General features: G+C 43.8%; 31 non-coding genes and 2 pseudogenes across 31 annotated transcripts; all 33 read right to left on the bottom strand.

Moving 5' to 3' along the window:
* Window positions 1-494: 494 nt before the first annotated feature.
* Window positions 495-613, bottom strand: LOC130400263 (5S ribosomal RNA). The gene has a single exon (XR_008902739.1). It is a non-coding gene; the product is annotated as a 5S ribosomal RNA (ribosomal RNA).
* Window positions 614-1142: 529 nt separating this feature from the next.
* Window positions 1143-1261, bottom strand: LOC130401074 (5S ribosomal RNA). Its single transcript, XR_008903535.1, has one exon. It is a non-coding gene; the product is annotated as a 5S ribosomal RNA (ribosomal RNA).
* Window positions 1262-1780: 519 nt separating this feature from the next.
* Window positions 1781-1899, bottom strand: LOC130395407 (5S ribosomal RNA). Its single transcript, XR_008898466.1, has one exon. It is a non-coding gene; the product is annotated as a 5S ribosomal RNA (ribosomal RNA).
* A 529-nt stretch (window positions 1900-2428) lies between these two features.
* On the bottom strand, window positions 2429-2546 carry LOC130395531 (5S ribosomal RNA). Its single transcript, XR_008898580.1, has one exon. It is a non-coding gene; the product is annotated as a 5S ribosomal RNA (ribosomal RNA).
* Window positions 2547-3064: 518 nt separating this feature from the next.
* LOC130395011 (5S ribosomal RNA) lies at window positions 3065-3183 on the bottom strand. Its single transcript, XR_008898115.1, has one exon. It is a non-coding gene; the product is annotated as a 5S ribosomal RNA (ribosomal RNA).
* Window positions 3184-3710: 527 nt separating this feature from the next.
* LOC130400616 (5S ribosomal RNA) lies at window positions 3711-3829 on the bottom strand. The gene has a single exon (XR_008903094.1). It is a non-coding gene; the product is annotated as a 5S ribosomal RNA (ribosomal RNA).
* A 519-nt stretch (window positions 3830-4348) lies between these two features.
* Window positions 4349-4469, bottom strand: LOC130395870 (5S ribosomal RNA). Its single transcript, XR_008898874.1, has one exon. It is a non-coding gene; the product is annotated as a 5S ribosomal RNA (ribosomal RNA).
* Window positions 4470-4998: 529 nt separating this feature from the next.
* LOC130395206 (5S ribosomal RNA) lies at window positions 4999-5117 on the bottom strand. Its single transcript, XR_008898288.1, has one exon. It is a non-coding gene; the product is annotated as a 5S ribosomal RNA (ribosomal RNA).
* A 529-nt stretch (window positions 5118-5646) lies between these two features.
* On the bottom strand, window positions 5647-5766 carry LOC130394503 (5S ribosomal RNA). Its single transcript, XR_008897655.1, has one exon. It is a non-coding gene; the product is annotated as a 5S ribosomal RNA (ribosomal RNA).
* Window positions 5767-6285: 519 nt separating this feature from the next.
* Window positions 6286-6404, bottom strand: LOC130394843 (5S ribosomal RNA). The gene has a single exon (XR_008897962.1). It is a non-coding gene; the product is annotated as a 5S ribosomal RNA (ribosomal RNA).
* A 519-nt stretch (window positions 6405-6923) lies between these two features.
* Window positions 6924-7042, bottom strand: LOC130394519 (5S ribosomal RNA). Its single transcript, XR_008897669.1, has one exon. It is a non-coding gene; the product is annotated as a 5S ribosomal RNA (ribosomal RNA).
* Window positions 7043-7561: 519 nt separating this feature from the next.
* LOC130399474 (5S ribosomal RNA) lies at window positions 7562-7680 on the bottom strand. Its single transcript, XR_008901983.1, has one exon. It is a non-coding gene; the product is annotated as a 5S ribosomal RNA (ribosomal RNA).
* Window positions 7681-8209: 529 nt separating this feature from the next.
* LOC130400427 (5S ribosomal RNA) lies at window positions 8210-8328 on the bottom strand. The gene has a single exon (XR_008902909.1). It is a non-coding gene; the product is annotated as a 5S ribosomal RNA (ribosomal RNA).
* A 530-nt stretch (window positions 8329-8858) lies between these two features.
* LOC130399473 (5S ribosomal RNA) lies at window positions 8859-8977 on the bottom strand. The gene has a single exon (XR_008901982.1). It is a non-coding gene; the product is annotated as a 5S ribosomal RNA (ribosomal RNA).
* Window positions 8978-9505: 528 nt separating this feature from the next.
* On the bottom strand, window positions 9506-9624 carry LOC130394756 (5S ribosomal RNA). The gene has a single exon (XR_008897884.1). It is a non-coding gene; the product is annotated as a 5S ribosomal RNA (ribosomal RNA).
* A 529-nt stretch (window positions 9625-10153) lies between these two features.
* On the bottom strand, window positions 10154-10272 carry LOC130399521 (5S ribosomal RNA). The gene has a single exon (XR_008902027.1). It is a non-coding gene; the product is annotated as a 5S ribosomal RNA (ribosomal RNA).
* A 519-nt stretch (window positions 10273-10791) lies between these two features.
* LOC130399789 (5S ribosomal RNA) lies at window positions 10792-10910 on the bottom strand. The gene has a single exon (XR_008902288.1). It is a non-coding gene; the product is annotated as a 5S ribosomal RNA (ribosomal RNA).
* A 5420-nt stretch (window positions 10911-16330) lies between these two features.
* On the bottom strand, window positions 16331-16449 carry LOC130400003 (5S ribosomal RNA). Its single transcript, XR_008902491.1, has one exon. It is a non-coding gene; the product is annotated as a 5S ribosomal RNA (ribosomal RNA).
* Window positions 16450-16968: 519 nt separating this feature from the next.
* On the bottom strand, window positions 16969-17087 carry LOC130399472 (5S ribosomal RNA). The gene has a single exon (XR_008901981.1). It is a non-coding gene; the product is annotated as a 5S ribosomal RNA (ribosomal RNA).
* Window positions 17088-17616: 529 nt separating this feature from the next.
* On the bottom strand, window positions 17617-17735 carry LOC130395151 (5S ribosomal RNA). The gene has a single exon (XR_008898239.1). It is a non-coding gene; the product is annotated as a 5S ribosomal RNA (ribosomal RNA).
* Window positions 17736-18264: 529 nt separating this feature from the next.
* Window positions 18265-18383, bottom strand: LOC130400262 (5S ribosomal RNA). The gene has a single exon (XR_008902738.1). It is a non-coding gene; the product is annotated as a 5S ribosomal RNA (ribosomal RNA).
* A 529-nt stretch (window positions 18384-18912) lies between these two features.
* LOC130401073 (5S ribosomal RNA) lies at window positions 18913-19031 on the bottom strand. The gene has a single exon (XR_008903534.1). It is a non-coding gene; the product is annotated as a 5S ribosomal RNA (ribosomal RNA).
* Window positions 19032-19551: 520 nt separating this feature from the next.
* Window positions 19552-19670, bottom strand: LOC130399470 (5S ribosomal RNA). The gene has a single exon (XR_008901979.1). It is a non-coding gene; the product is annotated as a 5S ribosomal RNA (ribosomal RNA).
* Window positions 19671-20200: 530 nt separating this feature from the next.
* Window positions 20201-20319, bottom strand: LOC130394587 (5S ribosomal RNA). The gene has a single exon (XR_008897731.1). It is a non-coding gene; the product is annotated as a 5S ribosomal RNA (ribosomal RNA).
* Window positions 20320-20838: 519 nt separating this feature from the next.
* LOC130395671 (5S ribosomal RNA) lies at window positions 20839-20957 on the bottom strand. Its single transcript, XR_008898699.1, has one exon. It is a non-coding gene; the product is annotated as a 5S ribosomal RNA (ribosomal RNA).
* A 519-nt stretch (window positions 20958-21476) lies between these two features.
* LOC130395669 (5S ribosomal RNA) lies at window positions 21477-21595 on the bottom strand. Its single transcript, XR_008898697.1, has one exon. It is a non-coding gene; the product is annotated as a 5S ribosomal RNA (ribosomal RNA).
* A 519-nt stretch (window positions 21596-22114) lies between these two features.
* LOC130395879 (5S ribosomal RNA) lies at window positions 22115-22233 on the bottom strand. The gene has a single exon (XR_008898881.1). It is a non-coding gene; the product is annotated as a 5S ribosomal RNA (ribosomal RNA).
* A 522-nt stretch (window positions 22234-22755) lies between these two features.
* On the bottom strand, window positions 22756-22873 carry LOC130395489 (5S ribosomal RNA). Its single transcript, XR_008898540.1, has one exon. It is a non-coding gene; the product is annotated as a 5S ribosomal RNA (ribosomal RNA).
* Window positions 22874-23402: 529 nt separating this feature from the next.
* On the bottom strand, window positions 23403-23520 carry LOC130396070 (5S ribosomal RNA; annotated as a pseudogene).
* Window positions 23521-24050: 530 nt separating this feature from the next.
* On the bottom strand, window positions 24051-24169 carry LOC130399468 (5S ribosomal RNA). The gene has a single exon (XR_008901978.1). It is a non-coding gene; the product is annotated as a 5S ribosomal RNA (ribosomal RNA).
* A 651-nt stretch (window positions 24170-24820) lies between these two features.
* LOC130395924 (5S ribosomal RNA) lies at window positions 24821-24940 on the bottom strand. The gene has a single exon (XR_008898916.1). It is a non-coding gene; the product is annotated as a 5S ribosomal RNA (ribosomal RNA).
* Window positions 24941-25469: 529 nt separating this feature from the next.
* On the bottom strand, window positions 25470-25588 carry LOC130400897 (5S ribosomal RNA). The gene has a single exon (XR_008903366.1). It is a non-coding gene; the product is annotated as a 5S ribosomal RNA (ribosomal RNA).
* Window positions 25589-26107: 519 nt separating this feature from the next.
* On the bottom strand, window positions 26108-26227 carry LOC130396067 (5S ribosomal RNA; annotated as a pseudogene).
* Between the last annotated feature and the right edge of the window lie 407 nt (window positions 26228-26634).

Below are 26634 nucleotides of genomic sequence, written 5' to 3'. Positions count from 1 at the left end.
AGCACATAAGGAGTGAGAAAGCTGCTGAGGCTCGACGTTACACTCTTACAAAAACAATCATTAGTTAGATATAAACGGCAGTAATTGATTCAGTAGGACTCCTTATCCATGTAAACGATCATTGTGACATCTGAATTCATTAATTATCTGAAATACACTGCGTGTGCGTGTGATGTTAAATGTTTGAACCAAGGTTAACGGTTAAAGTGTCAGAGAATGGGTGGTGATTTTTTGACGTCCTCCCATGATCTGAAGTGAGCGTGCGTGTTTGTGTTGGTGAAAGTTTAAGAAATGTACAACTGTCGGTTCAGCTCTCTGGTGCTCCCTGCTGGCAGTATCACTATACTGTCCTCATGTTTCACAAAAATAGTTTTGAGAGACGTTGTCAGTTTTTGTATGTTGCTTAAATCCTCCAAAGCGGTTGGCAGTAAACATCAGGTCACGGTACGCCACGGTAGGCCACGGAGGCAATGAGCTCGAGTTGAAAAAGAAAAAGCTTACAGCACCTGGTATTCCCAGGCGGTCACCCATCCAAGTACTAACCAGGCCCGACCCTGCTTAGCTTCCGAGATCAAACGAGATCGGGCGTGTTCAGGGTGGTAGGGCCGTAAGCAATTAGTGCAGGCGCAAAACCAGGTTTTATACAGTAGCACATAAGGAGTGAGAAAGCTGCTGAGGCTCGACGTTACACTTTTACAAAAACAATCATTAGTTAGATATAAACGGCAGTAATTGATTCAGTAGGACTCCTTATCCATGTAAACGATCATTGTGACATCTGAATTCATTAATTATCTGAAATACACTGCGTGTGCGTGTGATGTTAAATGTTTGAACCAAGGTTAACGGTTAAAGTGTCAGAGAATGGGTGGTGATTTTTTGACGTCCTCCCATGATCTGAAGTGAGCGTGCGTGTTTGTGTTGGTGAAAGTTTAAGAAATGTACAACTGTCGGTTCAGCTCTCTGGTGCTCCCTGCTGGCAGTATCACTATACTGTCCTCATGTTTCACAAAAATAGTTTTGAGAGACGTTGTCAGTTTTTGTATGTTGCTTAAATCCTCCAAAGCGGTTGGCAGTAAACATCAGGTCACGGTACGCCACGGTAGGCCACGGAGGCAATGAGCTCGAGTTGAAAAAGAAAAAGCTTACAGCACCTGGTATTCCCAGGCGGTCTCCCATCCAAGTACTAACCAGGCCCGACCCTGCTTAGCTTCGGAGATCAAACGAGATCGGGCGTGTTCAGGGTGGTATGGCCGTAAGCAATTAGTGCAGGCGCAAAACCAGGTTTTATACAGTAGCACATAAGGAGTGAGAAAGCTGCTGAGGCTCGACGTTACACTTTTACAAAAACAATCATTAGTTAGATATAAACGGCAGTAATTGATTCAGTAGGACTCCTTATCCATGTAAACGATCATTGTGACATCTGAATTCATTAATTATCTGAAATACACTGCGTGTGCGTGTGATGTTAAATGTTTGAACCAAGGTTAACGGTTAAAGTGTCAGAGAATGGGTGGTGATTTTTTGACGTCCTCCCATGATCTGAAGTGAGCGTGCGTGTTTGTGTTGGTGAAAGTTTAAGAAATGTACAACTGTCGGTTCAGCTCTCTGGTGCTCCCTGCTGGCAGTATCACTATACTGTCCTCATGTTTCACAAAAATAGTTTTGAGAGACGTTGTCAGTTTTTGTATGTTGCTTAAATCCTCCAAAGCCGTAGGCAGTAAACATCAGGTCACGGTACGCCACGGAGTCAATGAGCTCGAGTTGAAAAAGAAAAAGCTTACAGCACCTGGTATTCCCAGGCGGTCACCCATCCAAGTACTAACCAGGCCCGACCCTGCTTAGCTTCCGAGATCAGACGAGATCGGGCGTGTTCAGGGTGGTATGGCCGTAAGCAATTAGTCCAGGCGCAAAAACCAGGTTTTATACAGTAGCACATAAGGAGTGAGAAAGCTGCTGAGGCTCGACGTTACACTCTTACAAAAACAATCATTAGTTAGATATAAACGGCAGTAATTGATTCAGTAGGACTCCTTATCCATGTAAACGATCATTGTGACATCTGAATTCATTAATTATCTGAAATACACTGCGTGTGCGTGTGATGTTAAATGTTGAACCAAGGTTAACGGTTAAAGTGTCAGAGAATGGGTGGTGATTTTTTGACGTCCTCCCATGATCTGAAGTGAGCGTGCGTGTTTGTGTTGGTGAAAGTTTAAGAAATGTACAACTGTCGGTTCAGCTCTCTGGTGCTCCCTGCTGGCAGTATCACTATACTGTCCTCATGTTTCACAAAAATAGTTTTGAGAGACGTTGTCAGTTTTTGTATGTTGCTTAAATCCTCCAAAGCGGTTGGCAGTAAACATCAGGTCACGGTACGCCACGGTAGGCCACGGAGGCAATGAGCTCGAGTTGAAAAAGAAAAAGCTTACAGCACCTGGTATTCCCAGGCGGTATCCCATCCAAGTACTAACCAGGCCCGACCCTGCTTAGCTTCTGAGATCAACGAGATCGGGCGTGTTCAGGGTGGTATGGCCATAAGCAAATAGTGCAGGCGCAAAACCAGGTTTTATACAGTAGCACATAAGGAGTGAGAAAGCTGCTGAGGCTCGACGTTACACTTTTACAAAAACAATCATTAGTTAGATATAAACGGCAGTAATTGATTCAGTAGGACTCCTTATCCATGTCAACGATCATTGTGACATCTGAATTCATTAATTATCTGAAATACACTGCGTGTGCGTGTGATGTTAAATGTTTGAACCAAGGTTAACGGTTAAAGTGTCAGAGAATGGGTGGTGATTTTTTGACGTCCTCCCATGATCTGAAGTGAGCGTGCGTGTTTGTGTTGGTGAAAGTTTAAGAAATGTCACAACTGTCGGTTCAGCTCTCTGGTGCTCCCTGCTGGCAGTATCACTATACTGTCCTCATGTTTCACAAAAATAGTTTTGAGAGACGTTGTCAGTTTTTGTATGTTGCTTAAATCCTCCAAAGCGTAGGCAGTAAACATCAGGTCACGGTACGCCACGGAGTTAATGAGCTCGAGTTGAAAAAGAAAAGCTTACAGCACCTGGTATTCCCAGGCGGTCTCCCATCCAAGTACTAACCAGGCCCGACCCTGCTTAGCTTCCCAGATCAGTCGAGATCGGGCGTGTTCAGGGTGGTATGGCCGTAAGCAATTAGTGCAGGCGCAAAACCAGGTTTATACAGTAGCACATAAGGAGTGAGAAAGCTGCTGAGGCTCGACGTTACACTCTTACAAAAACAATCATTAGTTAGATATAAACGGCAGTAATTGATTCAGTAGGACTCCTTATCCATGTAAACGATCATTGTGACATCTGAATTCATTAATTATCTGAAATACACTGCGTGTGCGTGTGATGTTAAATGTTTGAACCAAGGTTAACGGTTAAAGTGTCAGAGAATGGGTGGGGATTTTTGACGTCCTCCCATGATCTGAAGTGAGCGTGCGTGTTTGTGTTGGTGAAAGTTTAAGAAATGTACAACTGTCGGTTCAGCTCTCTGGTGCTCCCTGCTGGCAGTATCACTATACTGTCCTCATGTTTCACAAAAATAGTTTTGAGAGACGTTGTCAGTTTTTGTATGTTGCTTAAATCCTCCAAAGCGGTAGGCAGTAAACATCAGGTCACGGTACGCCACGGTAGGCCACGGAGGCAATGAGCTCGAGTTGAAAAAGAAAAAGCTTACAGCACCTGGTATTCCCAGGCGGTCTCCCATCCAAGTACTAACCAGGCCCGACCCTGCTTAGCTACCGAGATCAGACGAAATCGGGCGTGTTCAGGGTGGTATGGCCGTAAGCAATTAGTGCAGGCGCAAAACCAGGTTTTATACAGTAGCACATAAGGAGTGAGAAAGCTGCTGAGGCTCGACGTTACACTTTACAAAAACAATCATTAGTTAGATATAAACGGCAGTAATTGATTCAGTAGGACTCCTTATCCATGTAAACGATCATTGTGACATCTGAATTCATTAATTATCTGAAATACACTGCGTGTGCGTGTGATGTTAAATGTTTGAACCAAGGTTAACGGTTTAAAGTGTCAGAGAATGGGTGGTGATTTTTTGACGTCCTCCCATGATCTGAAGTGAGCGTGCGTGTTTGTGTTGGTGAAAGTTTAAGAAATGTACAACTGTCGGTTCAGCTCTCTGGTGCTCCCTGCTGGCAGTATCACTATACTGTCCTCATGTTTCACAAAAATAGTTTTGAGAGACGTTGTCAGTTTTTGTATGTTGCTTAAATCCTCCAAAGCGCTTGGCAGTAAACATCAGGTCACGGTACGCCACGGAGTCAATGAGCTCGAGTTGAAAAAGAAAAAGCTTACTAGCACCTGGTATTCCCAGGCGGTCTCCCATCCAAGTACTAACCATGGCCCGACCCTGCTTAGCTTCCGAGATCAGACGAGATCGGGCGTGTTCAGGGTGGTATGGCCGTAATCAATTAGTGCAGGCGCAAAACCAGGTTTTATACAGTAGCACATAAGGAGTGAGAAAGCTGCTGAGGCTCGACGTTACACTCTTACAAAAACAATCATTAGTTAGATATAAACGGCAGTAATTGATTCAGTAGGACTCCTTATCCATGTAAACGATCATTGTGACATCTGAATTCATTAATTATCTGAAATACACTGCGTGTGCGTGTGATGTTAAATGTTTGAACCAAGGTTAACGGTTAAAGTGTCAGAGAATGGGTGGTGATTTTTTGACGTCCTCCCATGATCTGAAGTGAGCGTGCGTGTTTGTGTTGGTGAAAGTTTAAGAAATGTACAACTGTCGGTTCAGCTCTCTGGTGCTCCCTGCTGGCAGTATCACTATACTGTCCTCATGTTTCACAAAAATAGTTTTGAGAGACGTTGTCAGTTTTTGTATGTTGCTTAAATCCTCCAAAGCGGTTGGCAGTAAACATCAGGTCACGGTACGCCACGGTAGGCCACGGAGGCAATGAGCTCGAGTTGAAAAAGAAATAGCTTACAGCACCTGGTATTCCAGGCGGTCTCCCATCCAAGTACTAACCAGGCCCGACCCTGCTTAGCTTCCGAGACCAGAACGAGATCGGGCGTGTTCAGGGTGGTATGGCCGTAAGCAATTATTGCAGGCGCAAAACCAGGTTTTATACAGTAGCACATAAGGAGTGAGAAAGCTGCTGAGGCTCGACGTTACACTTTTACAAAAACAATCATTAGTTAGATATAAACGGCAGTAATTGATTCAGTAGGACTCCTTATCCATGTAAACGATCATTGTGACATCTGAATTCATTAATTATCTGAAATACACTGCGTGTGCGTGTGATGTTAATGTTTGAACCAAGGTTAACGGTTAAAGTGTCAGAGAATGGGTGGTGATTTTTTGACGTCCTCCCATGATCTGAAGTGAGCGTGCGTGTTTGTGTTGGTGAAAGTTTAAGAAATGTACAACTGTCGGTTCAGCTCTCTGGTGCTCCCTGCTGGCAGTATCACTATACTGTCCTCATGTTTCACAAAAATAGTTTTGAGAGACGTTGTCAGTTTTTGTATGTTGCTTAAATCCTCCAAAGCCGGTAGGCAGTAAACATCAGGTCACGGTACGCCACGGTAGGCCACGGAGTCAATGAGCTCGAGTTGAAAAAGAAAAAGCTTACAGCACCTGGTATTCCCAGGCAGGTCTCCCATCCAAGTACTAACCAGGCCCGACCCTGCTTAGCTTCCGAGATCAGACGAGATCGGGCGTGTTCAGGGTGGTATGGCCGTAATCAATTAGTGCAGGCGCAAAACCAGGTTTTATACAGTAGCACATAAGGAGTGAGAAAGCTGCTGAGGCTCGACGTTACACTCTTACAAAAACAATCATTAGTTAGATATAAACGGCAGTAATTGATTCAGTAGGACTCCTTATCCATGTAAACGATCATTGTGACATCTGAATTCATTAATTATCTGAAATACACTGCGTGTGCGTGTGATGTTAAATGTTTGAACCAAGGTTAACGGTTAAAGTGTCAGAGAATGGGTGGTGATTTTTTGACGTCCTCCCATGATCTGAAGTGAGCGTGCGTGTTTGTGTTGGTGAAAGTTTAAGAAATGTACAACTGTCGGTTCAGCTCTCTGGTGCTCCCTGCTGGCAGTATCACTATACTGTCCTCATGTTTCACAAAAATAGTTTTGAGAGACGTTGTCAGTTTTTGTATGTTGCTTAAAACCTCCAAAGCGGTTGGCAGTAAACATCAGGTCACGGTACGCCACGGAGTCAATGAGCTCGAGTTGAAAAAGAAAAATCTTACAGCACCTGGTATTCCCAGGCGGTCTCCCATCCAAGTACTAACCAGGCCCGACCCTGCTTAGCTTCCGAGATCAGACTAGATCGGGCGTGTTCAGAGTGGTATGGCCGTAAGCAAATAGTGCAGGCGCAAAACCAGGTTTTATACAGTAGCACATAAGGAGTGAGAAAGCTGCTGAGGCTCGACGTTACACTCTTACAAAAACAATCATTAGTTAGATATAAACGGCAGTAATTGATTCAGTAGGACTCCTTATCCATGTAAACGATCATTGTGACATCTGAATTCATTAATTATCTGAAATACACTGCGTGTGCGTGTGATGTTAAATGTTTGAACCAAGGTTAACGGTTAAAGTGTCAGAGAATGGGTGGTGATTTTTTGACGTCCTCCCATGATCTGAAGTGAGCGTGCGTGTTTGTGTTGGTGAAAGTTTAAGAAATGTACAACTGTCGGTTCAGCTCTCTGGTGCTCCCTGCTGGCAGTATCACTATACTGTCCTCATGTTTCACAAAAATAGTTTTGAGAGACGTTGTCAGTTTTTGTATGTTGCTTAAATCCTCCAAAGCGGTTGGCAGTAAACATCAGGTCACGGTACGCCACGGAGTCAATGAGCTCGAGTTGAAAAAGAAAAAGCTTACAGCACCTGGTATTCCCAGGCGTTCTCCCATCCAAGTACTAACCAGGCCCGACCCTGCTTAGCTTCCGAGATCAGACGAGATCGGGCGTGTTCAGGGTGGTATGGCCGTAATCAATTAGTGCAGGCGCAAAACCAGGTTTTATACAGTAGCACATAAGGAGTGAGAAAGCTGCTGAGGCTCGACGTTACACTCTTACAAAAACAATCATTAGTTAGATATAAACGGCAGTAATTGATTCAGTAGGACTCCTTATCCATGTAAACGATCATTGTGACATCTGAATTCATTAATTATCTGAAACACACTGCGTGTGCGTGTGATGTTAAATGTTTGAACCAAGGTTAACGGTTAAAGTGTCAGAGAATGGGTGGTGATTTTTTGACGTCCTCCCATGATCTGAAGTGAGCGTGCGTGTTTGTGTTGGTGAAAGTTTAAGAAATGTACAACTGTCGGTTCAGCTCTCTGGTGCTCCCTGCTGGCAGTATCACTATACTGTCCTCATGTTTCACAAAAATAGTTTTGAGAGACGTTGTCAGTTTTTGTATGTTGCTTAAAACCTCCAAAGCGGTTGGCAGTAAACATCAGGTCACGGTACGCCACGGAGTCAATGAGCTCGAGTTGAAAAAGAAAAAGCTTACAGCACCTGGTATTCCCAGGCGGTCTCCCATCCAAGTACTAACCAGGCCCGACCCTGCTTAGCTTCCGAGATCAGACGAGATCGGGCGTGTTCAGGGTGGTATGGCCGTAAGCAATTAGTGCAGGCGCAAAACCAGGTTTTATACAGTAGCACATAAGGAGTGAGAAAGCTGCTGAGGCTCGACGTTACACTCTTACAAAAACAATCATTAGTTAGATATAAACGGCAGTAATTGATTCAGTAGGACTCCTTATCCATGTAAACGATCATTGTGACATCTGAATTCATTAATTATCTGAAATACACTGCGTGTGCGTGTGATGTTAAATGTTTGAACCAAGGTTAACGGTTAAAGTGTCAGAGAATGGGTGGTGATTTTTTGACGTCCTCCCATGATCTGAAGTGAGCGTGCGTGTTTGTGTTGGTGAAAGTTTAAGAAATGTACAACTGTCGGTTCAGCTCTCTGGTGCTCCCTGCTGGCAGTATCACTATACTGTCCTCATGTTTCACAAAAATAGTTTTGAGAGACGTTGTCAGTTTTTGTATGTTGCTTAAATCCTCCAAAGCGGTTGGCAGTAAACATCAGGTCACGGTACGCCACGGTAGGCCACAGAGTCAATGAGCTCGAGTTGAAAAAGAAAAAGCTTACAGCACCTGGTATACCCAGGCGGTCTCCCATCCAAGTACTAACCAGGCCCGACCCTGCTTAGCTTCCGAGATCAGACGAGATCGGGCGTGTTCAGGGTGGTATGGCCGTAAGCAATTAGTGTAGGCGCAAAACCAGGTTTTATACAGTAGCACATAAGGAGTGAGAAAGCTGCTGAGGCTCGACGTTACACTTTTACAAAAACAATCATTAGTTAGATATAAACGGCAGTAATTGATTCAGTAGGACTCCTTATCCATGTAAACGATCATTGTGACATCTGAATTCATTAATTATCTGAAATACACTGCGTGTGCGTGTGATGTTAAATGTTTGAACCAAGGTTAACGGTTAAAGTGTCAGAGAATGGGTGGTGATTTTTTGACGTCCTCCCATGATCTGAAGTGAGCGTGCGTGTTTGTGTTGGTGAAAGTTTAAGAAATGTACAACTGTCGGTTCAGCTCTCTGGTGCTCCCTGCTGGCAGTATCACTATACTGTCCTCATGTTTCACAAAAATAGTTTTGAGAGACGTTGTCAGTTTTTGTATGTTGCTTAAATCCTCCAAAGCGGTTGGCAGTAAACATCAGGTCACGGTACGCCACGGTAGGCCACAGGAGTCAATGAGCTCGAGTTGAAAAAGAAAAAGCTTACAGCACCTGGTATTCCCAGGCGGTCTCCCATCCAAGTACTAACCAGGCCCGACCCTGCTTAGCTTCCGAGATCAGACGAGATCGGGCGTGTTCAGGGTGGTATGGCCGTAAGCATTAATGCAGGCGCAAAACCAGGTTTTAAACCGTAGCACATAAGGAGTGAGAAAGCTGCTGAGGCTTGACGTTACACTTTTACAAAAACAATCATTAGTTAGATATAAACGGCAGTAATTGATTCAGTAGGACTCCTTATCCATGTAAACGATCATTGTGACATCTGAATTCATTAATTATCTGAAATACACTGCGTGTGCGTGTGATGTTAAATGTTTGAACCAAGGTTAACGGTTAAAGTGTCAGAGAATGGGTGGTGATTTTTTGACGTCCTCCCATGATCTGAAGTGAGCGTGCGTGTTTGTGTTGGTGAAAGTTTAAGAAATGTACAACTGTCGGTTCAGCTCTCTGGTGCTCCCTGCTGGCAGTATCACTATACTGTCCTCATGTTTCACAAAAATAGTTTTGAGAGACGTTGTCAGTTTTTGTATGTTGCTTAAATCCTCCAAAGCGGTTGGCAGTAAACATCAGGTCACGGTACGCCACGGTAGGCCACGGAGTCAATGAGCTCGAGTTGAAAAAGAAACAGCTTACAGCACCTGGTATACCCAGGCGGTCTCCCATCCAAGTACTAACCAGGCCCGACCCTGCTTAGCTTCCGAGATCAGACGAGATCGGGCGTGTTCAGGGTGTTATGGCCGTAAGCAATTAGTGCAGGCGCAAAACCAGGTTTTATACAGTAGCACATAAGGAGTGAGAAAGCTGCTGAGGCTCGACGTTACACTTTTACAAAAACAATCATTAGTTAGATATAAACGGCAGTAATTGATTCAGTAGGACTCCTTATCCATGTAAACGATCATTGTGACATCTGAATTCATTAATTATCTGAAATACACTGCGTGTGCGTGTGATGTTAAATGTTTGAACCAAGGTTAACGGTTAAAGTGTCAGAGAATGGTTGGTGATTTTTTGACGTCCTCCCATGATCTGAAGTGAGCGTGCGTGTTTGTGTTGGTGAAAGTTTAAGAAATGTACAACTGTCGTTTCAGCTCTCTGGTGCTCCCTGCTGGCAGTATCACTATACTGTCCTCATGTTTAACAAAAATAGTTTTGAGAGACGTTGTCAGTTTTTGTATGTTGCTTAAATCCTCCAAAGCGGTTGGCAGTAAACATCAGGTCACGGTACGCCACGGTAGGCCACGGAGGCAATGAGCTCGAGTTGAAAAAGAAAAAGCTTACAGCACCTGGTATTCCCAGGCGGTCACCCATCCAAGTACTATCCAGGCCCGACCCTGCTTAGCTTCCGAGATCAAACGAGATCGGGCGTGTTCAGGGTGGTATGGCCGTAAGCAATTAGTGCAGGCGCAAAACCAGGTTTTATACAGTAGCACATAAGGAGTGAGAAAGCTGCTGAGGCTCGACGTTACACTTTTACAAAAACAATCATTAGTTAGATATAAACGGCAGTAATTGATTCAGTAGGACTCCTTATCCATGTAAACGATCATTGTGACATCTGAATTCATTAATTATCTGAAATACACTGCGTGTGCATGTGATGTTAAATGTTTGAACCAAGGTTAACGGTTAAAGTGTCAGAGAATGGGTGTTGATTTTTTGACGTCCTCCCATGATCTGAAGTGAGCGTGCGTGTTTGTGTTGGTGAAAGTTTAAGAAATGTACAACTGTCGGTTCAGCTCTCTGGTGCTCCCTGCTGGCAGTATCACTATACTGTCCTCATGTTTCACAAAAATAGTTTTGAGAGACGTTGTCAGTTTTTGTATGTTGCTTAAATCCTCCAAAGCCGTAGGTAGTAAACATCAGGTCACGGTACGCCACGGAGTCAATGAGCTCGAGTTGAAAAAGAAAAAGCTTACAGCACCTGATATTCCCAGGCGGTCTCCCATCCAAGTACTAACCAGGCCCGACCCTGCTTAGCTTCCGAGATCAGACGAGATCGGGCGTGTTCAGGGTGGTATGGCCGTAAGCAATTAGTGCAGGCGCAAAACCAGGTTTTATACAGTAGCACATAAGGAGTGAGAAAGCTGCTGAGGCTCGACGTTACACTCTTACAAAAACAATCATTAGTTAGATATAAACGGCAGTAATTGATTCAGTAGGACTCCTTGACAGACTGCACCAAAATGCAACAGAGGGTGGCTTTAATTGAAACGAGACTAGCAGCATTAGAAAAATGCAAAGGACCCCTACAGGATACAGTGCCGATGGGTGAGTTTGCTGAGCTCACTCAGATACAGCAAGATGATCAAAGCTACACTGTATCCTTCCCGAAGCTGGACAAGAGAGAGACAGTTCCAGCTGCGTTTCACTGGCACAGAGTCGGCGCTAAGCCAAAACAACATACCAAAGTGAATCAACAAGATCACTCAACGCCAAATGCTAAACTACCCAAAGCTAAAGTTATCAGCCGGATTAGCCCGTCACTGAAATTAACCCTGCCACTGAAGAACCGGTTCCTGCCACTTCAAGAGTCCACGAACGAGCCTGCCACCCATGCACCCCTGAGCCCCGAGATGCGTCCGGACGGGCAGTGCGGACAGAGACGGAACATGAACCAGTCGCCATGGAGGCGAGCTGCGCATGCCTCGGCCACCTGTGCACCCCTGACCCCTGAAATGTGTCCGGACAGACGGTACGGACAGACATGGAACAACCAGTCGCCACGGAGGCGGGCTGCGCGTGTGTCTGCCACCGTCCAACAAGGGCCCATCTCAGAGGAAGCAGATGAACCAGACACTCTGATTATAGGAGACTCAACCATCAAGGATATAACCGGTAAGAAGATCAAAACATGCTTCTTCCCAAATGGAATTGTTAGTGATATCAACCATAAACTAGCCAAAGTCATATTGGAGAACCCCAAAATCTCACAGATTATTGTGCATGCAGGATTTAATGATGTTCAAAGAGAACAGTCAGAACTTCTGAAGAGGGATTACACTGATCTATTGGATACACTGGACAAAATACACATCAACTCATTCATCAGTGGACCCATACCATCAGTTGACAGGGGAATAAACAGATTCAGTCGTCTACTTGCACTGAATACATGGCTTTCCAGAGTCTGCAATGAAAGAGGAAGGGGCTTTATTGACAATTTCAACTTATTCTGGGGGCGCAAATATCTTTTCAGAGCAGATGGCCTACACCCAAACAGGTTAGGCTCAAAACTGTTGAGGGACAATCTTCTCTTCTCGCTTTACGCACAGGCCACAATCTTGCCATGGTCTGACGCACAGGCCGCAATCAGAGCACTGGTTGAGAAGAAGCGAGACTACAGCCTCCCCCACACATCTACTCTGCCACTATCTGACACACAGATAGCAGACAGCCCACAGACCTTGAAGAGAGACAACAGCCCGCCCGACACCATCAACACTGTGCCTTCCCCAATCGCTGATGCTGGCTTGACGAGGAACGGCCTCCCCCCTCCTCTGCATTACAGACCAAAGACCTTGAAGAGAGACAACAGCCTGCCCGACACCATGGACACCGTGCCCTCCCCCATCGCTGATGCTGGCTTGGCGAGGAACGGCCACCCCCTCCTCATCTCTCCCATAGCCACAACAACTCCAGCTCCACTGTCTCCTCCCTTTGCGATTTTCCAGCTGAATTTAAGAAACAGGAATATGTAGGCATCAAACTTGCATCTGTGTCAATGATAGCATCGCCAGGTCATTCCCACAGGCTGATAACACCAAAGCGGAGGGCGCCCCAGCCCCCCGCCCCCTGTACTGATAGTAGTCCTGAGTATTACTGAGACAAAAAAGGGTTCAGCCGTAGACAAAGTATAAAGGACGTTTCGCATAATCTGCTGAACCCAAGGTTGCCTATGTCAAAACATGGCAACTTTTGCATTCCTGCTGTAACCACTAAGAGAGTAAACAAAGGGAAACGTAGACACACTGCTAACCTCACAAATCTCATGCATATTTCCTCCAAACCAAAACAACCTTAAAGCCTATCAACAACACCATCAAGATGGGTCTACTTAATGTTAGGTCTCTTAATAACAAATCATTTTTAGTTAATGATTTTATTACCACCTCTAAACTGGATTTTATGTTTTTAACTGAAACATGGCTGGAACAAAATAACAGTGCAACCGTTCTGATAGAGACAGCTCCTCCCAACTATAACTTTTTTGATGCATGTAGATCTGGAAAAAGAGGTGGAGGGGTTGCTGTTATATTTAAAAATGATTTTCAGGGGAAACAGATGTTATTTGGTGATTTTTCATCATTCGAATACCTTTGTGCTGTATTGAAATGCTCCCCCAGAGTTCTCCTATTAATTATTTACAGGCCACCCACATACTCTGCAAATTTTTTCGATGAATTCACAGAATTATTGTCTAGCATCTCCACAGACTTTGACTGTCTAGTTATAACTGGTGACTTCAATTTTCATACTGATGATTTGAATGACAAGTGTGCAAAAAAACTTTTTACCATTTTGGACACATTTGAACTGTCCCAACATGTGAAAGAGACTACTCATTGTAAGGGCCACACTCTAGACCTGGTTATCACAAAGGGCCTCAATGTTTCTGATCTCTCTGTGACTGATCCTTCCTTGTCTGACCACTTTTGTGTTTTCTTTAATATATCGTTTATTCCCGACATACAGACAAAATCAAATACTGTCAAAAACGGTATATCAATGAAGAATCGTATGTACTTTTTAGAAAGGCCATCTCCTTACTACCACCTCTCAACCCATGTTCTGCTGATGATCTTGTAGAAAACTTTAATTTGAAAATTTTGAAAATCATGGATGTCATTGCACCTTATAAGGTTAAAACGATTTCTGGAAAGCAAAAGGCACCCTGGAGAAAAGCTGCCTCTGTAACAGCACAGAAAAAAGAATGCAGGAAGGTTGAACGCATCTGGCGTAAAACAAAACTTCAAATTCACCATGATATCTACAAAGAGAGCCTCCGTGCCTACAATTCAGACTTAAAAAGTGCTAGAGAAACATTTTCTCCAATATCATTAAATCCAATAATAATAATGCAAAAACCCTATTTGCAACTGTTGACAGACTGACCAACCCCCCAACACAAATTCCACCTGATCTCCATTCCACGCAGAAATGCAATGAGTTTGCAGCTTTTTATACTGATAAAATTGAAGGCATCAGACGCGCCATCAATATCTCCACTTCAAACAAAAATGTTGGACTACCACCCTGTTCAGGCAAAAGTAACGTGGCAGGGATGGCATGCTTTAATGTTATTGACTCTAAAACTCTTGTGGAAACTGTTACACAACTAAAGCCATCCACCTGTTGCCTTGATTCTTTACCTACCAACCTCTTTAAGAATGTTTTTGACTGCCTAGCAATAGACATATTGCAGATAGTTAACAACTCTCTCCAGTCAGGCAACTTCCCAAAAGCCCTGAAAACTGCAGTTATTAAACCCCTTTTAAAAAGCGGAGCCTAGATACCTCTATTATTAACAACTACAGACCAATATCAAATCTGCCCTTCATAAGTAAAATCATTGAGAAAGTTGTCCTCCAGCAACTTAATCACTTCCTGGCATCAACTGGTTGTTATGACACCTTCCAATCAGGATTTCGACCCCGGCACAGCACTGAGACCGCCCTCATTAAAGTTGTAAACGACATCCGTCTTAACACAGACTCTGGAAAAACCTCAATACTAATGCTACTAGACCTCAGTGCTGCATTCGACACTGTAGACCATACAATACTTTTGGACAGGTTAGAAAACTGGGTGGGGCTTTCAGGCACAGTCTTAAATTGGTTCAGATCCTACCTACAAAATAGGAACTACTTTGTTTCCATCGGCGACTTTGTATCAGAATCAACCAACGTGATGTGTGGAGTCCCACAAGGTTCGATCTTAGGACCCTCTTTATTCAACATCTACATGCTCCCACTAGGGCAAATCATGCATAATAACAATATTGACCATCATTGCTATGCTGATGACACGCAAATCTATGTATCGCTATCACCAAATGACTATCGGCCCATAGATCTGCTGTGCCAGTGCATTGAGCAAGTGAAAGACTGGATGTGCCGAAATTTCCTTCAGCTAAATGAGGATAAAACAGAGATAATTGTATTTGGTGCTAAAACGGAAAGGCTTAAAGTAACCCAACACCTTCACTCTCTGTCCCTGAAAACCTCAATCAAAGCCAGAAACCTAGGGGTTATCATGGATTCTGATTTACATTTCGAAAGTCACATCAAATCAGTTACAAAATCTGCATATTATCACCTTAAAAATGTAGCAAGACTTAGAGGGCTCATGTCCACAGAAGACTTACAAAAACTTGTACATGCCTTTATCACTAGTAAGCTTGATTACTGCAATGGTCTCCTTACAGGTCTCCCAAAACAAACTCTAAGGAAGCTTCAGCTTGTTCAGAATGCTGCTGCTAGAGTATTAACAAAGACCAAAAAATTTGAACATATTACACCAATTCTTAAATCGTTACATTGGCTTCCTGTAGGTCCGAGAATTGATTTTAAAATCATGTTGCTAACCTATAAATCCCTACATGGTTTAGGCCCAAAATATTTAACTGATATGCTTCCACTACATAAGCCTTCTAGAACACTAAGATCTTCTGAGACCAATCTGTTAATTATCCCCCGAGTAAACACGAAACATGGGAAAGCAGGATTTAGTTACTATGCAACAAATAGCTGGAATAAACTCCCTGAGGATTTAAGACTTGCCCCAACTCTGAGCACCTTCAAAACAAGATTGAAGACTTTTATGTTTGCTTTAGCTTTCTGCTAAATCTTAAATACTTTAGCTTTATTTTACTAAAATGCCTTTTTAACTCACTTTCAATTTTACTTACTAAAAAGCCTTTTTAACTTTCTATTTTACTAATTTCTTTGCATATGTTTTCTTTTCTTTTTTAATGAATAACAATGTTTATATGTGAAGCACTTTGAGTCTGCCTTGTGTATGAAAAGTGCTATATAAATAAAGTTGCCTTGCCTTGCCTTGCCTTGCCTTATCCATGTAAACGATCATTGTGACATCTGAATTCATTAATTATCTGAAATACACTGCGTGTGCGTGTGATGTTAAATGTTTGAACCAAGGTTAACGGTTAAAGTGTCAGAGAATGGGTGGTGATTTTTTGACGTCCTCCCATGATCTGAAGTGAGCGTGCGTGTTTGTGTTGGTGAAAGTTTAAGAAATGTACAACTGTCGGTTCAGCTCTCTGGTGCTCCCTGCTGGCAGTATCACTATACTGTCCTCATGTTTCACAAAAATAGTTTTGAGAGACGTTGTCAGTTTTTGTATGTTGCTTAAATCCTCCAAAGCGGTTGGCAGTAAACATCAGGTCACGGTACGCCACGGAGTCAATGAGCTCGAGTTGAAAAAGAAAAAGCTTACAGCACCTGGTATTCCCAGGCGGTCTCCCATCCAAGTACTAACCAGGCCCGACCCTGCTTAGCTTCCGATATCAGACGAGATCGGGTGTGTTCAGGGTGGTATGGCCGTAAGCAATTAGTGCAGGCGCAAAACCAGGTTTTATACAGTAGCACATAAGGAGTGAGAAAGCTGCTGAGGCTCGACGTTACACTCTTACAAAAACAATCATTAGTTAGATATAAACGGCAGTAATTGATTCAGTAGGACTCCTTATCCATGTAAACGATCATTGTGACATCTGAATTCATTAATTATCTGAAATACACTGCGTGTGCGTGTGATGTTAAATGTTTGAACCAAGGTTAACGGTTAAAGTGTCAGAGAATGGGTGGTGATTTTTTGACGTCCTCCCATGATCTGAAGTGAGCGTGCGTGTTTGTGTTGGTGAAAGTTTAAGAAATGTACAACTGTCGGTTCAGCTCTCTGGTGCTCCCTGCTGGCAGTATCACTATACTGTCCTCATGTTTCACAAAAATAGTTTTGAGAGACGTTGTCAGTTTTTGTATGTTGCTTAAATCCTCCAAAGCGGTTGGCAGTAAACATCAGGTCACGGTAGGCCACGGAGGCAATGAGCTCGAGTTGAAAAAGAAAAAGCTTACAGCACCTGGTATTCCCAGGCGGTCTCCCATCCAAGTACTAACCAGGCCCGACCCTGCTTAGCTTCCGAGATCAGACGAGATCGGGCGTGTTCAGGGTGGTATGGCCGTAAGCAAATAGTGCAGGCGCAAAACCAGGTTTTATACAGTAGCACATAAGGAGTGAGAAAGCTGCTGAGGCTCGACGTTACACTTTTACAAAAACAATCATTAGTTAGATATAAACGGCAGTAATTGATTCAGTAGGACTCCTTATCCATGTAAACGATCATTGTGACATCTGAATTCATTTATTATCTGAAATACACTGCGTGTGCGTGTGATGTTAAATGTTTGAACCAAGGTTAACGGTTAAAGTGTCAGAGAATGGGTGGTGATTTTTTGACGTCCTCCCATGATCTGAAGTGAGCGTGCGTGTTTGTGTTGGTGAAAGTTTAAGAAATGTACAACTGTCGGGTCAGCTCTCTGGTGCTCCCTGCTGGCAGTATCACTATACTGTCCTCATGTTTCACAAAAATAGTTTTGAGAGACGTTGTCAGTTTTTGTATGTTGCTTAAATCCTCCAAAGCGGTTGGCAGTAAACATCAGGTCACGGTACGCCACGGTAGGCCACGGAGGCAATGAGCTCGAGTTGAAAAAGAAAAAGCTTACAGCACCTGGTATTCCCAGGCGGTGTCCCATCGAAGTACTAACCAGGCCCGACCCTGCTTAGCTTCCGAGATCAAACGAGAACGGGCGTGTTCAGGATGGTATGGCCGTAAGCAATTAGTGCAGGCGCAAAACCAGGTTTTATACAGTAGCACATAAGGAGTGAGAAAGCTGCTGAGGCTCGACGTTACACTCTTACAAAAACAATCATTAGTTAGATATAAACGGCAGTAATTGATTCAGTAGGACTCCTTATCCATGTAAACGATCATTGTGACATCTGAATTCATTAATTATCTGAAATACACTGCGTGTGCGTGTGATGTTAAATGTTTGAACCAAGGTTAACGGTTAAAGTGTCAGAGAATGGGTGGTGATTTTTTGACGTCCTCCCATGATCTGAAGTGAGCGTGCGTGTTTGTGTTGGTGAAAGTTTAAGAAATGTACAACTGTCGGTTCAGCTCTCTGGTGCTCCCTGCTGGCAGTATCACTATACTGTCCTCATGTTTCACAAAAATAGTTTTGAGAGACGTTGTCAGTTTTTGTATGTTGCTTAAATCCTCCAAAGCGGTTGGCAGTAAACATCAGGTCACGGTACGCCACGGTAGGCCACGGAGGCAATGAGCTCGAGTTGAAAAAGAAAAAGCTTACAGCACCTGGTATTCCCAGGCGGTCACCCATCCAAGTACTAACCAGGCCCGACCCTGCTTAGCTTCCGAGATCAAACGAGATCGGGCGTGTTCAGGGTGGTAGGGCCGTAAGCAATTAGTGCAGGCGCAAAACCAGGTTTTATACAGTAGCACATAAGGAGTGAGAAAGCTGCTGAGGCTCGACGTTACACTTTTACAAAAACAATCATTAGTTAGATATAAACGGCAGTAATTGATTCAGTAGGACTCCTTATCCATGTAAACGATCATTGTGACATCTGAATTCATTAATTATCTGAAATACACTGCGTGTGCGTGTGATGTTAAATGTTTGAACCAAGGTTAACGGTTAAAGTGTCAGAGAATGGGTGGTGATTTTTTGACGTCCTCCCATGATCTGAAGTGAGCGTGCGTGTTTGTGTTGGTGAAAGTTTAAGAAATGTACAACTGTCGGTTCAGCTCTCTGGTGCTCCCTGCTGGCAGTATCACTATACTGTCCTCATGTTTCACAAAAATAGTTTTGAGAGACGTTGTCAGTTTTTGTATGTTGCTTAAATCCTCCAAAGCGGTTGGCAGTAAACATCAGGTCACGGTACGCCACGGTAGGCCACGGAGGCAATGAGCTCGAGTTGAAAAAGAAAAAGCTTACAGCACCTGGTATTCCCAGGCGGTCTCCCATCCAAGTACTAACCAGGCCCGACCCTGCTTAGCTTCGGAGATCAAACGAGATCGGGCGTGTTCAGGGTGGTATGGCCGTAAGCAATTAGTGCAGGCGCAAAACCAGGTTTTATACAGTAGCACATAAGGAGTGAGAAAGCTGCTGAGGCTCGACGTTACACTTTTACAAAAACAATCATTAGTTAGATATAAACGGCAGTAATTGATTCAGTAGGACTCCTTATCCATGTAAACGATCATTGTGACATCTGAATTCATTAATTATCTGAAATACACTGCGTGTGCGTGTGATGTTAAATGTTTGAACCAAGGTTAACGGTTAAAGTGTCAGAGAATGGGTGGTGATTTTTTGACGTCCTCCCATGATCTGAAGTGAGCGTGCGTGTTTGTGTTGGTGAAAGTTTAAGAAATGTACAACTGTCGGTTCAGCTCTCTGGTGCTCCCTGCTGGCAGTATCACTATACTGTCCTCATGTTTCACAAAAATAGTTTTGAGAGACGTTGTCAGTTTTTGTATGTTGCTTAAATCCTCCAAAGCCGGTAGGCAGTAAACATCAGGTCACGGTACGCCACGGAGTCAATGAGCTCGAGTTGAAAAAGAAAAAGCTTACAGCACCTGGTATTCCCAGGCGGTCTCCCATCCAAGTACTAACCAGGCCCGACCCTGCTTAGCTTCCGAGATCAGACGAGATCGGGCGTGTTCAGGGTGGTATGGCCGTAAGCAATTAGTGCCAGGCGCAAAACCAGGTTTTATACAGTAGCACATAAGGAGTGAGAAAGCTGCTGAGGCTCGACGTTACACTCTTACAAAAACAATCATTAGTTAGATATAAACGGCAGTAATTGATTCAGTAGGACTCCTTATCCATGTAAACGATCATTGTGACATCTGAATTCATTAATTATCTGAAATACACTGCGTGTGCGTGTGATGTTAAATGTTTGAACCAAGGTTAACGGTTAAAGTGTCAGAGAATGGGTGGTGATTTTTTAACGTCCTCCCATGATCTGAAGTGAGCGTGCGTGTTTGTGTTGGTGAAAGTTTAAGAAATGTACAACTGTCGGTTCAGCTCTCTGGTGCTCCCTGCTGGCAGTATCACTATACTGTCCTCATGTTTCACAAAAATAGTTTTGAGAGACGTTGTCAGTTTTTGTATGTTGCTTAAATCCTCCAAAGCGGTTGGCAGTAAACATCAGGTCACGGTACGCCACGGTAGGCCACGGAGGCAATGAGCTCGAGTTGAAAAAGAAAAAGCTTACAGCACCTGGTATTCCCAGGCGGTATCCCATCCAAGTACTAACCAGGCCCGACCCTGCTTAGCTTCTGAGATCAAACGAGATCGGGCGTGTTCAGGGTGGTATGGCCATAAGCAAATAGTGCAGGCGCAAAACCAGGTTTTATACAGTAGCACATAAGGAGTGAGAAAGCTGCTGAGGCTCGACGTTACACTTTTACAAAAACAATCATTAGTTAGATATAAACGGCAGTAATTGATTCAGTAGGACTCCTTATCCATGTCAACGATCATTGTGACATCTGAATTCATTAATTATCTGAAATACACTGCGTGTGCGTGTGATGTTAAATGTTTGAACCAAGGTTAACGGTTAAAGTGTCAGAGAATGGGTGGTGATTTTTTGACGTCCTCCCATGATCTGAAGTGAGCGTGCGTGTTTGTGTTGGTGAAAGTTTAAGAAATGCACAACTGTCGGTTCAGCTCTCTGGTGCTCCCTGCTGGCAGTATCACTATACTGTCCTCATGTTTCACAAAAATAGTTTTGAGAGACGTTGTCAGTTTTTGTATGTTGCTTAAATCCTCCAAAGCCGTAGGCAGTAAACATCAGGTCACGGTACGCCACGGAGTTAATGAGCTCGAGTTGAAAAAGAAAAAGCTTACAGCACCTGGTATTCCCAGGCGGTCTCCCATCCAAGTACTAACCAGGCCCGACCCTGCTTAGCTTCCCAGATCAGTCGAGATCGGGCGTGTTCAGGGTGGTATGGCGGTAAGCAATTAGTGCAGGCGCAAAACCAGGTTTTATACAGTAGCACATAAGGAGTGAGAAAGCTGCTGAGGCTCGACGTTACACTCTTACAAAAACAATCATTAGTTAGATATAAACGGCAGTAATTGATTCAGTAGGACTCCTTATCCATGTAAACGATCATTGTGACATCTGAATTCATTAATTATCTGAAATACACTGCGTGTGCGTGTGATGTTAAATGTTTGAACCAAGGTTAACGGTTAAAGTGTCAGAGAATGGGTGGTGATTTTTTGACGTCCTCCCATGATCTGAAGTGAGCGTGCGTGTTTGTGTTGGTGAAAGTTTAAGAAATGCACAACTGTCGGTTCAGCTCTCTGGTGCTCCCTGCTGGCAGTATCACTATACTGTCCTCATGTTTCACAAAAATAGTTTTGAGAGACGTTGTCAGTTTTTGTATGTTGCTTAAATCCTCCAAAGCCGTAGGCAGTAAACATCAGGTCACGGTACGCCACGGAGTTAATGAGCTCGAGTTGAAAAAGAAAAAGCTTACAGCACCTGGTATTCCCAGGCGGTCTCCCATCCAAGTACTAACCAGGCCCGACCCTGCTTAGCTTCCCAGATCAGTCGAGATCGGGCGTGTTCAGGGTGGTATGGCGGTAAGCAATTAGTGCAGGCGCAAAACCAGGTTTTATACAGTAGCACATAAGGAGTGAGAAAGCTGCTGAGGCTCGACGTTACACTTTTACAAAAACAATCATTAGTTAGATATAAACGGCAGTAATTGATTCAGTAGGACTCCTTATCCATGTAAACGATCATTGTGACATCTGAATTCATTAATTATCTGAAATACACTGCGTGTGCGTGTGATGTTAAATGTTTGAACCAAGGTTAACGGTTAAAGTGTCAGAGAATGGGTGGTGATTTTTTAACGTCCTCCCATGATCTGAAGTGAGCGTGCGTGTTTGTGTTGGTGAAAGTTTAAGAAATGTACAACTGTCGGTTCAGCTCTCTGGTGCTCCCTGCTGGCAGTATCACTATACTGTCCTCATATTTCACAAAAATAGTTTTGAGAGACGTTGTCAGTTTTTGTATGTTGCTTAAATCCTCCAAAGCGGTTGGCAGTAAACATCAGGTCACGGTACGCCACGGAGTCAATGAGCTCGAGTTGAAAAAGAAAAAGCTTACTGCACCTGTTATTCCCAGGCGGTCTCCCATCCAAGTACTAACCATGCCCGACCCTGCTTAGCTTCCGAGATCAGACGAGATCGGGCGTGTTCAGGGTAGTATGTCCGTAAGCAATTAGTGCAGGCGCAAAACCAGGTTTTATACAGTAGGAGTGAGAAAGCTGCTGAGGCTCGACGTTACACTTTTAGAAAAAAAATCATTGGTTAGATATAAACGGCAGTAATTGATTCAGTAGGACTCCTTATCCATGTAAACGATCATTGTGACATCTGAATTCATTAATTATCTGAAATACACTGCGTGTGCGTGTGATGTTAAATGTTTGAACCAAGGTTAACGGTTAAAGTGTCAGAGAATGGGTGGTGATTTTTTGACGTCCTCCCATGATCTGAAGTGAGCGTGCGTGTTTGTGTTGGTGAAAGTTTAAGAAATGTACAAGTGTCGGTTCAGCTCTCTGGTGCTCCCTGCTGGCAGTATCACTATACTGTCCTCATGTTTCACAAAAACTAGTTTTGAGAGACGTTGTCAGTTTTTGTATGTTGCTTAAATCCTCCAAAGCGGTTGGCAGTAAACATCAGGTCACGGTACGCCACGGTAGGCCACGGAGTCAATGAGCTCGAGTTGAAAAAGAAAAAGCTTACAGCACCTGGTATTCCCAGGCGGTCTCTCATCCAAGTACTAACCAGGCCCGACCCTGCTTAGCTTCCGAGATCAGACGAGATCGGGCGTGTTCAGGTGGTATGGCCGTAAGCAATTAGTGCAGGCGCAAAACCAGGTTTTATACAGTAGCACATAAGGAGTGAGAAAGCTGCTGAGGCTTGACGTTACACTTTTACAAAAACAATCATTAGTTAGATATAAACGGCAGTAATTGATTCAGTAGGACTCCTTATCCATGTAAACGATCATTGTGACATCTGAATTCATTAATTATCTGAAATACACTGCGTGTGCGTGTGATGTTAAATGTTTGAACCAAGGTTAACGGTTAAAGTGTCAGAGAATGGGTGGTGATTTTTTGACGTCCTCCCATGATCTGAAGTGAGCGTGCGTGTTTGTGTTGGTGAAAGTTTAAGAAATATACAACTGTCGTTTCAGCTCTCTGGTGCTCCCTGCTGGCAGTATCACTATACTGTCCTCATGTTTCACAAAAATAGTTTTGAGAGACGTTGTCAGTTTTTGTATGTTGCTTAAATCCTCCAAAGCGGTTGGCAGTAAACATCAGGTCACGGTACACCACGGTAGGCCACGGAGGCAATGAGCTCGAGTTGAAAAAGAAAAAGTATACAGCACCTGGTATTCCAGGCGGTCTCCCACCCAAGTACTAACCAGGCCCGACCCTGCTTAGCTTCCGAGATCAGACGAGATCAGGCGTGTTCAGGTTGGTATGGCCGCAAGCAATTAGTACAGGCGCAAAACCAGATTTTATACAGTAGCACATAAGGAGTGAGAAAGCTGCTGAGGCTTGACGTTACACTTTTACAAAAACAATCATTAGTTAGATATAAACGGCAGTAATTGATTCAGTAGGACTCCTTATCCATGTAAACGATCATTGTGACATCTGAATTCATTAATTATCTGAAATACACTGCTGTGAGCGTGTGATGTTAAATGTTTGAACCAAGGTTAACGGTTAAAGTGTCAGAGAATGGGTGGTGATTTTTTGACGTCCTCCCATGATCTGAAGTGAGCGTGCGTGTTTGTGTTGGTGAAAGTTTAAGAAATGTACAACTGTCGTTTCAGCTCTCTGGTGCTCCCTGCTGGCAGTATCACTATACTGTCCTCATGTTTCACAAAAATAGTTTTGAGAGACGTTGTCAGTTTTTGTATGTTGCTTAAATCCTCCAAAGCGGTTGGCAGTAAACATCAGGTCACGGTACGCCACGGTAGGCCACGGAGGCAATGAGCTCGAGTTGAAAAAGAAAAAGCTTACAGCACCTGGTATTCCCAGGCGGTCTCCCATCCAAGTACTAACCAGGCCCGACCCTGCTTAGCTTCCGAGATCAGACGAGATCGGGCGTGTTCAGGGTGGTATGGCCGTAAGCAATTAGTGCAGGCGCAAAACCAGGTTTATACAGTAGCACATAAGGAGTGAGAAAGCTGCTGAGGCTTGACGTTACACTTTTACAAAAACAATCATTAGTTAGATATAAACGGCAGTAATTGATTCAGTAGGACTCCTTATCCATGTAAACGATCATTGTGACATCTGAATTCATTAATTATCTGAAATACACTGCGTGTGCGTGTGATGTTAAATGTTTGAACCAAGGTTAACGGTTAAAGTGTCAGAGAATGGGTGGTGATTTTTTGACGTCCTCCCATGATCTGAAGTGAGCGTGCGTGTTTGTGTTGGTGAAAGTTTAAGAAATGTACAACTGTCGGTTCAGCTCTCTGGTGCTCCCTGCTGGCAGTATCACTATACTGTCCTCATGTTTCACAAAAATAGTTTTGAGAGACGTTGTCAGTTTTTGTATGTTGCTTAAATCCTCCAAAGCGGATGGCAGTAAACATCAGGTCACGGTACGCCACGGTAGGCCACGGAGGCAATGAGCTCGAGTTGAAAAAGAAAAAGCTTACAGCACCTGGTATTCCCAGGCGGTCTCCCATCCAAGTACTAAGGAGGCCCGACCCTGCTTAGCTTCCGAGATCAGACGAGATCGGGCGTGTTTTTTTCTTTTGGTGACACCCGTCACTACTTACAGCAACCTGGGCTTCTGAGGAGGTCTCCCATCCAAGTACTAACCAGGCCCGACCCTGCTTAGCTTCCGTGATCAGACGAGATCGGGCGTGTTCAGGGTGGTATGCCCGCAAGCAATTAGTGCAGGCGCAAAACCAGGTTTTATACAGTAGCACATAAGGAGTGAGAAAGCTGCTGAGGCTTGACGTTACACTTTTACAAAAACAATCATTAGTTAGATATAAACGGCAGTAAATGATTCAGTAGGACTCCTTATCCATGTAAACGATCATTGTGACATCTGAATTCATTAATTATCTGAAATACACTGCGGTGAGCGTGTGATGTTAAATGTTTGAACCAAGGTTAACGGTTAAAGTGTCAGAGAATGGGTGGTGATTTTTTGACGTCCTCCATGATCTGAAGTGAGCGTGCGTGTTTGTGTTGGTGAAAGTTTAAGAAATGTACAACTGTCGGTTCAGCTCTCTGGTGCTCCCTGCTGGCAGTATCACTATACAGTCCTCATGTTTCACAAAAATAGTTTTGAGAGACGTTGTCAGTTTTTGTATGTTGCTTAAATCCTCCAAAGCGGTTGGCAGTAAACATCAGGTCACGGTACGCCACGGTAGGCCACGGAGTCAATGAGCTCGAGTTGAAAAGAAAAATGCTTACAGCACCTGGTATTCCCAGGCGGACTCCCATCCAAGTACTAACCAGGCCCAACCCTGCTTAGCTTCCGAGATCAGACGAGATCGGGCGTGTTCAGGGTGGTATGGCCGTACGCAATTACTGCAGGCGCAAAACCAGGTTTTATACAGTAGCAGATAAGGAGTGAGAAAGCTGCTGAGGCTCGACGTTACACTTTTACAAAAAACAATCATTAGTTAGATATAAACGGCAGTAATTGATTCAGTAGGACTCCTTATCCATGTAAACGATCATTGTGGACATCTGAATTCATTAATTATCTGAAATACACTGCGTGTGCGTGTGATGTTAAATGTTTGAACCAAGGTTAACGGTAAAGTGTCAGAGAATGGGTGGTGATATTTTGACGTCCTCCCATGATCTGAAGTGAGCGTGCGTGGTTGTGTTGGTGAAAGTTTAAGAAATGTACAACTGTCGTTTCAGCTCTCTGGTGCTCCCTGCTGGCAGTATCACTATACTGTCCTCATGTTTCACAAAAATAGTTTTGAGAGACGTTGTCAGTTTTTGTATGTTGCTTAAATCCTCCAAAGCGGTTGGCAGTAAACATCAGGTCACGGTACGCCACGGAGTCAATGAGCTCGAGTTGAAAAAGAAAAGCTTACAGCACCTGGTATTCCCAGGCGGTCTCCCATCCAAGTACTAACAGGCCCGACCTTGCTTAGCTTCCGAGATCAGACGAGATCAGGGCGTGTTCAGGGTAGGTATGGCCGTAAGCAATTAGTGCAGGCGCAAAACCAGGTTTAATACGTAGCACATAGGAGTGAGAAAGCTGCTGAGGCTCGACGTTACACTTTAGCAAAACAATCATTGTTAGATATAAACGGCAGTAATTGATTCAGTAGGACTCCTATTCCATGTAAAACGATCATTGTGACATCTGAATTCATTAATTATCTGAAATACCCTGCGTGTGCGTGTGATGTTAAATGTTTGAACCAAGGTTAACGGTTAAAGTGTCAGAGAATGGGTGGTGATTTTTGACGTCCTCCCATGATCTGAGTGAGCGTGCGTGTTTGTGTTGGTGAAAGTTTAAGAAACTGTACACTGTCGGTTCAGCTCTCTGGTGCTCCCTGCTGGCAGTATCACTATACTGTCCTCATGTTTCACAAAATAGTTTTGAGA

Source organism: Gadus chalcogrammus, chromosome 12 (assembly GCF_026213295.1).
Source record: "Gadus chalcogrammus isolate NIFS_2021 chromosome 12, NIFS_Gcha_1.0, whole genome shotgun sequence".
In the NCBI taxonomy this organism is placed as follows: domain Eukaryota; kingdom Metazoa; phylum Chordata; class Actinopteri; order Gadiformes; family Gadidae; genus Gadus; species Gadus chalcogrammus.
This window is presented reverse-complemented; position numbering and strand designations above follow the sequence as displayed.